Raw genomic sequence first — 8757 nt, forward strand, 5'->3', positions numbered from 1 at the left:
GCTTACGATATGTAATTCTTGGAGAATTTGACGTAAAATTTGAGATTTATTTTGCATTTTGTTTGAGGTTTGTAGTGAGTGAATCCCGACGAGAGTTGGGCAGGCGACGCGCCGAACCCTAGGGTTCGCCCTTGGGAGAAGCTGGGGCGTCACAGGTGGTATCAGAGTTTAGGCTTTCGATCTCTGTAGTGTATCCTAGACTTGATGTTTAGGATGCCGGACTGTGGGTTTGGTTTGAAATATTAGTGATTCTTGCAGGATGTCTCGACTTGATTGGTACAAGATGGAATGTCGAGGACGACATTGTTTTAAGGAGGGGAGTTTGTGACGCCCCGAAAGAATGAGTGTGGGAACCGGAAAATTTTTATATATTTTCTAGACATTATTTTGTTTCCTCGTCTATAATTTTGTACCTTTCTTCCATATTTTGATTTTCTATACATTTTTATAAGTAAATATAGTTTCCAAATCATTTTCTTGATGCAAGTTATTCCACGTTAATTTTGAAGAGTATTATGAACTTGGGACCCGCTGGTGCGGTAAATGCAATATATTTTTGACAATTTGATGGAGTTTTGTATTAAGTGATATTATTTTACAAGGTGCTAAGAGATAATTAGATGTTACGTATATGGATTAGTATTGGAGAGACAAAAAGATAAGTTTTAAACCAAAAGGTGACATGTGCCACCTTCTTATTCAAAGTTGGACTTTTGACCATCTTACCTTAACTTTACTAAAACCAAAATTTGACCAAAAATCAAGCCATTTCTTCCTTCTCATGGCTGAAACTTAGAGAGCAAGAGAGAGAGAAAAACCTTCATCTTTCACTCCACTTTCTTACTTCAATCTTGAGTTTTAACCGATGGAATTGCAAATCACTCCATAAAAGTTGGTTACTAAGGAGATTCCAAGGTCTTGGTGGAGTTATTTTGGAGAAGGAACCACTAAGCTACTACCTTTTGTGAGTTATCAAGGTACGGTGTGTAAAGATTCATTGTTTGTTTCCAATAATGGTGAATTCATGACTTGTGGTGGTTAGATATGTGATTTTATGGAAGATTTTATGGATTAGAGTGAAGTTAGCTAAATTTCTGATTTTATGGAGATTTTTCTGATTTTATACGATTATCATGGTTTAATCATGATATGATGGTTGGTAATGGTGTAAAATGAAGCTTGTATATGTTAGTTGAAGTTGTTTGCGGAAGATTTCGGTTTTATGCGGAAATTCCAGGTTAGGATTTTGAATCTGCCCTGTTCTGACCGGATTTATTCGAGCATGTTAGAGGCAGAATAAGACTTAGGTTAAAACATGAAAGTTGTAGCAAATGGTGTTAACTAGTTTCCTACAAAATTTCAGCTAGATCCGAGCACTGTAACATGTGAAATGACTGAAATACCCTTGACTGCCCATGAACCCTGTTCCGCGCCCAGATTTCTGTTTTCATGTAGTTTTCCATTTTTGACCCCTGAAAATGCATGATTTGGCTTTGGAGGTCTTCATAATAAATGTAGGTTTATGTCTTGGCTTCGAAACGCCATAAGATTCGTTTCAATCCGATAAGTGTAGCTTCAGTTATGGATATTGTGCCGAAAGGTGTATTTGATAGTCTATGATGTGTATGTGGTTGATTTGAGATGAAATGATGTTGCTTGTAGGATGGAAAAGTAAGGAACTTAAGGGGATATGCTGTCCGATCTTTGAAAGCATTTGATTGTTTTGAGTTTGAGTTGAAGGGTTTGGATTTGGGCAAGGCAATGATATATGATGGATGGTTTCTGAGCCGTGGAGGTGAGTGACCCTAAACTGTTTCCAAAGTTACTTTTGAACGTTTTCTTGCATTATTTACTCGATTTCATATCATGAGTGTTTGCATGTGGTCCATGCCATGTTTTGGCTCAAATGAGTGTTTGGAATTCGTGTGCTGGACACCAACGTCTCCACCACTTCAATGAGTTCATGACATTATCTGGAACACCAACGTTGCTCCCTCTTATTGTTAAACGTTAAAGGATCTATTTGAGCGTTGGGTGTTTAAGTGCAATGATTTCACTGGCTCACGAGAGCAATAAACGGATATTTGATGACTGAATCATGACATCATCGAAATGCATTATTGTGAAATATGTTTTCTTACCACTTTTATTGGTTACTCACTGAGCTTCTAACTCACCCCAAAACTGTTTTATTCCCCTCCACAGGACTCGAGGCAAAGGAAGTGCTTGTAGTACTTATTCACGTGACTGGATGGCCTATATTTTGTACAGTTTAGATTTGGAATTCCTCCTGTATAATAGCTGGTATCAAGGATCAGAGTGGCGCAGCGGAAGCGTGGGCGCTTCGCTTACGATATGTAATTCTTGGAGAATTTGACGTAAAATTTGAGATTTATTTTGCATTTTGTTTGAGGTTTGTAGTGAGTGAATCCCGACGAGAGTTGGGCAGGCGACGCGCCGAACCCTAGGGTTCGCCCTTGGGAGAAGCTGGGGCGTCACAGGTGGTATCAGAGTTTAGGCTTTCGATCTCTGTAGTGTATCCTAGACTTGATGTTTAGGATGCCGGACTGTGGGTTTGGTTTGAAATATTAGTGATTCTTGCAGGATGTCTCGACTTGATTGGTACAAGATGGAATGTCGAGGACGACATTGTTTTAAGGAGGGGAGTTTGTGACGCCCCGAAAGAATGAGTGTGGGAACCGGAAAATTTTTATATATTTTCTAGACATTATTTTGTTTCCTCGTCTATAATTTTGTACCTTTCTTCCATATTTTGATTTTCTATACATTTTTATAAGTAAATATAGTTTCCAAATCATTTTCTTGATGCAAGTTATTCCACGTTAATTTTGAAGAGTATTATGAACTTGGGACCCGCTGGTGCGGTAAATGCAATATATTTTTGACAATTTGATGGAGTTTTGTATTAAGTGATATTATTTTACAAGGTGCTAAGAGATAATTAGATGTTACGTATATGGATTAGTATTGGAGAGACAAAAAGATAAGTTTTAAACCAAAAGGTGACATGTGCCACCTTCTTATTCAAAGTTGGACTTTTGACCATCTTACCTTAACTTTACTAAAACCAAAATTTGACCAAAAATCAAGCCATTTCTTCCTTCTCATGGCTGAAACTTAGAGAGCAAGAGAGAGAGAAAAACCTTCATCTTTCACTCCACTTTCTTACTTCAATCTTGAGTTTTAACCGATGGAATTGCAAATCACTCCATAAAAGTTGGTTACTAAGGAGATTCCAAGGTCTTGGTGGAGTTATTTTGGAGAAGGAACCACTAAGCTACTACCTTTTGTGAGTTATCAAGGTACGGTGTGTAAAGATTCATTGTTTGTTTCCAATAATGGTGAATTCATGACTTGTGGTGGTTAGATATGTGATTTTATGGAAGATTTTATGGATTAGAGTGAAGTTAGCTAAATTTCTGATTTTATGGAGATTTTTCTGATTTTATACGATTATCATGGTTTAATCATGATATGATGGTTGGTAATGGTGTAAAATGAAGCTTGTATATGTTAGTTGAAGTTGTTTGCGGAAGATTTCGGTTTTATGCGGAAATTCCAGGTTAGGATTTTGAATCTGCCCTGTTCTGACCGGATTTATTCGAGCATGTTAGAGGCAGAATAAGACTTAGGTTAAAACATGAAAGTTGTAGCAAATGGTGTTAACTAGTTTCCTACAAAATTTCAGCTAGATCCGAGCACTGTAACATGTGAAATGACTGAAATACCCTTGACTGCCCATGAACCCTGTTCCGCGCCCAGATTTCTGTTTTCATGTAGTTTTCCATTTTTGACCCCTGAAAATGCATGATTTGGCTTTGGAGGTCTTCATAATAAATGTAGGTTTATGTCTTGGCTTCGAAACGCCATAAGATTCGTTTCAATCCGATAAGTGTAGCTTCAGTTATGGATATTGTGCCGAAAGGTGTATTTGATAGTCTATGATGTGTATGTGGTTGATTTGAGATGAAATGATGTTGCTTGTAGGATGGAAAAGTAAGGAACTTAAGGGGATATGCTGTCCGATCTTTGAAAGCATTTGATTGTTTTGAGTTTGAGTTGAAGGGTTTGGATTTGGGCAAGGCAATGATATATGATGGATGGTTTCTGAGCCGTGGAGGTGAGTGACCCTAAACTGTTTCCAAAGTTACTTTTGAACGTTTTCTTGCATTATTTACTCGATTTCATATCATGAGTGTTTGCATGTGGTCCATGCCATGTTTTGGCTCAAATGAGTGTTTGGAATTCGTGTGCTGGACACCAACGTCTCCACCACTTCAATGAGTTCATGACATTATCTGGAACACCAACGTTGCTCCCTCTTATTGTTAAACGTTAAAGGATCTATTTGAGCGTTGGGTGTTTAAGTGCAATGATTTCACTGGCTCACGAGAGCAATAAACGGATATTTGATGACTGAATCATGACATCATCGAAATGCATTATTGTGAAATATGTTTTCTTACCACTTTTATTGGTTACTCACTGAGCTTCTAACTCACCCCAAAACTGTTTTATTCCCCTCCACAGGACTCGAGGCAAAGGAAGTGCTTGTAGTACTTATTCACGTGACTGGATGGCCTATATTTTGTACAGTTTAGATTTGGAATTCCTCCTGTATAATAGCTGGTATCAAGGATCAGAGTGGCGCAGCGGAAGCGTGGGCGCTTCGCTTACGATATGTAATTCTTGGAGAATTTGACGTAAAATTTGAGATTTATTTTGCATTTTGTTTGAGGTTTGTAGTGAGTGAATCCCGACGAGAGTTGGGCAGGCGACGCGCCGAACCCTAGGGTTCGCCCTTGGGAGAAGCTGGGGCGTCACAGGTGGTATCAGAGTTTAGGCTTTCGATCTCTGTAGTGTATCCTAGACTTGATGTTTAGGATGCCGGACTGTGGGTTTGGTTTGAAATATTAGTGATTCTTGCAGGATGTCTCGACTTGATTGGTACAAGATGGAATGTCGAGGACGACATTGTTTTAAGGAGGGGAGTTTGTGACGCCCCGAAAGAATGAGTGTGGGAACCGGAAAATTTTTATATATTTTCTAGACATTATTTTGTTTCCTCGTCTATAATTTTGTACCTTTCTTCCATATTTTGATTTTCTATACATTTTTATAAGTAAATATAGTTTCCAAATCATTTTCTTGATGCAAGTTATTCCACGTTAATTTTGAAGAGTATTATGAACTTGGGACCCGCTGGTGCGGTAAATGCAATATATTTTTGACAATTTGATGGAGTTTTGTATTAAGTGATATTATTTTACAAGGTGCTAAGAGATAATTAGATGTTACGTATATGGATTAGTATTGGAGAGACAAAAAGATAAGTTTTAAACCAAAAGGTGACATGTGCCACCTTCTTATTCAAAGTTGGACTTTTGACCATCTTACCTTAACTTTACTAAAACCAAAATTTGACCAAAAATCAAGCCATTTCTTCCTTCTCATGGCTGAAACTTAGAGAGCAAGAGAGAGAGAAAAACCTTCATCTTTCACTCCACTTTCTTACTTCAATCTTGAGTTTTAACCGATGGAATTGCAAATCACTCCATAAAAGTTGGTTACTAAGGAGATTCCAAGGTCTTGGTGGAGTTATTTTGGAGAAGGAACCACTAAGCTACTACCTTTTGTGAGTTATCAAGGTACGGTGTGTAAAGATTCATTGTTTGTTTCCAATAATGGTGAATTCATGACTTGTGGTGGTTAGATATGTGATTTTATGGAAGATTTTATGGATTAGAGTGAAGTTAGCTAAATTTCTGATTTTATGGAGATTTTTCTGATTTTATACGATTATCATGGTTTAATCATGATATGATGGTTGGTAATGGTGTAAAATGAAGCTTGTATATGTTAGTTGAAGTTGTTTGCGGAAGATTTCGGTTTTATGCGGAAATTCCAGGTTAGGATTTTGAATCTGCCCTGTTCTGACCGGATTTATTCGAGCATGTTAGAGGCAGAATAAGACTTAGGTTAAAACATGAAAGTTGTAGCAAATGGTGTTAACTAGTTTCCTACAAAATTTCAGCTAGATCCGAGCACTGTAACATGTGAAATGACTGAAATACCCTTGACTGCCCATGAACCCTGTTCCGCGCCCAGATTTCTGTTTTCATGTAGTTTTCCATTTTTGACCCCTGAAAATGCATGATTTGGCTTTGGAGGTCTTCATAATAAATGTAGGTTTATGTCTTGGCTTCGAAACGCCATAAGATTCGTTTCAATCCGATAAGTGTAGCTTCAGTTATGGATATTGTGCCGAAAGGTGTATTTGATAGTCTATGATGTGTATGTGGTTGATTTGAGATGAAATGATGTTGCTTGTAGGATGGAAAAGTAAGGAACTTAAGGGGATATGCTGTCCGATCTTTGAAAGCATTTGATTGTTTTGAGTTTGAGTTGAAGGGTTTGGATTTGGGCAAGGCAATGATATATGATGGATGGTTTCTGAGCCGTGGAGGTGAGTGACCCTAAACTGTTTCCAAAGTTACTTTTGAACGTTTTCTTGCATTATTTACTCGATTTCATATCATGAGTGTTTGCATGTGGTCCATGCCATGTTTTGGCTCAAATGAGTGTTTGGAATTCGTGTGCTGGACACCAACGTCTCCACCACTTCAATGAGTTCATGACATTATCTGGAACACCAACGTTGCTCCCTCTTATTGTTAAACGTTAAAGGATCTATTTGAGCGTTGGGTGTTTAAGTGCAATGATTTCACTGGCTCACGAGAGCAATAAACGGATATTTGATGACTGAATCATGACATCATCGAAATGCATTATTGTGAAATATGTTTTCTTACCACTTTTATTGGTTACTCACTGAGCTTCTAACTCACCCCAAAACTGTTTTATTCCCCTCCACAGGACTCGAGGCAAAGGAAGTGCTTGTAGTACTTATTCACGTGACTGGATGGCCTATATTTTGTACAGTTTAGATTTGGAATTCCTCCTGTATAATAGCTGGTATCAAGGATCAGAGTGGCGCAGCGGAAGCGTGGGCGCTTCGCTTACGATATGTAATTCTTGGAGAATTTGACGTAAAATTTGAGATTTATTTTGCATTTTGTTTGAGGTTTGTAGTGAGTGAATCCCGACGAGAGTTGGGCAGGCGACGCGCCGAACCCTAGGGTTCGCCCTTGGGAGAAGCTGGGGCGTCACAGGTGGTATCAGAGTTTAGGCTTTCGATCTCTGTAGTGTATCCTAGACTTGATGTTTAGGATGCCGGACTGTGGGTTTGGTTTGAAATATTAGTGATTCTTGCAGGATGTCTCGACTTGATTGGTACAAGATGGAATGTCGAGGACGACATTGTTTTAAGGAGGGGAGTTTGTGACGCCCCGAAAGAATGAGTGTGGGAACCGGAAAATTTTTATATATTTTCTAGACATTATTTTGTTTCCTCGTCTATAATTTTGTACCTTTCTTCCATATTTTGATTTTCTATACATTTTTATAAGTAAATATAGTTTCCAAATCATTTTCTTGATGCAAGTTATTCCACGTTAATTTTGAAGAGTATTATGAACTTGGGACCCGCTGGTGCGGTAAATGCAATATATTTTTGACAATTTGATGGAGTTTTGTATTAAGTGATATTATTTTACAAGGTGCTAAGAGATAATTAGATGTTACGTATATGGATTAGTATTGGAGAGACAAAAAGATAAGTTTTAAACCAAAAGGTGACATGTGCCACCTTCTTATTCAAAGTTGGACTTTTGACCATCTTACCTTAACTTTACTAAAACCAAAATTTGACCAAAAATCAAGCCATTTCTTCCTTCTCATGGCTGAAACTTAGAGAGCAAGAGAGAGAGAAAAACCTTCATCTTTCACTCCACTTTCTTACTTCAATCTTGAGTTTTAACCGATGGAATTGCAAATCACTCCATAAAAGTTGGTTACTAAGGAGATTCCAAGGTCTTGGTGGAGTTATTTTGGAGAAGGAACCACTAAGCTACTACCTTTTGTGAGTTATCAAGGTACGGTGTGTAAAGATTCATTGTTTGTTTCCAATAATGGTGAATTCATGACTTGTGGTGGTTAGATATGTGATTTTATGGAAGATTTTATGGATTAGAGTGAAGTTAGCTAAATTTCTGATTTTATGGAGATTTTTCTGATTTTATACGATTATCATGGTTTAATCATGATATGATGGTTGGTAATGGTGTAAAATGAAGCTTGTATATGTTAGTTGAAGTTGTTTGCGGAAGATTTCGGTTTTATGCGGAAATTCCAGGTTAGGATTTTGAATCTGCCCTGTTCTGACCGGATTTATTCGAGCATGTTAGAGGCAGAATAAGACTTAGGTTAAAACATGAAAGTTGTAGCAAATGGTGTTAACTAGTTTCCTACAAAATTTCAGCTAGATCCGAGCACTGTAACATGTGAAATGACTGAAATACCCTTGACTGCCCATGAACCCTGTTCCGCGCCCAGATTTCTGTTTTCATGTAGTTTTCCATTTTTGACCCCTGAAAATGCATGATTTGGCTTTGGAGGTCTTCATAATAAATGTAGGTTTATGTCTTGGCTTCGAAACGCCATAAGATTCGTTTCAATCCGATAAGTGTAGCTTCAGTTATGGATATTGTGCCGAAAGGTGTATTTGATAGTCTATGATGTGTATGTGGTTGATTTGAGATGAAATGATGTTGCTTGTAGGATGGAAAAGTAAGGAACTTAAGGGGATATGCTGTCCGATCTTTGAAAGCATTTGAT

Source organism: Coffea arabica, chromosome 7e, assembly GCF_036785885.1.
Source record: "Coffea arabica cultivar ET-39 chromosome 7e, Coffea Arabica ET-39 HiFi, whole genome shotgun sequence".
Lineage (NCBI taxonomy): Eukaryota > Viridiplantae > Streptophyta > Magnoliopsida > Gentianales > Rubiaceae > Coffea > Coffea arabica.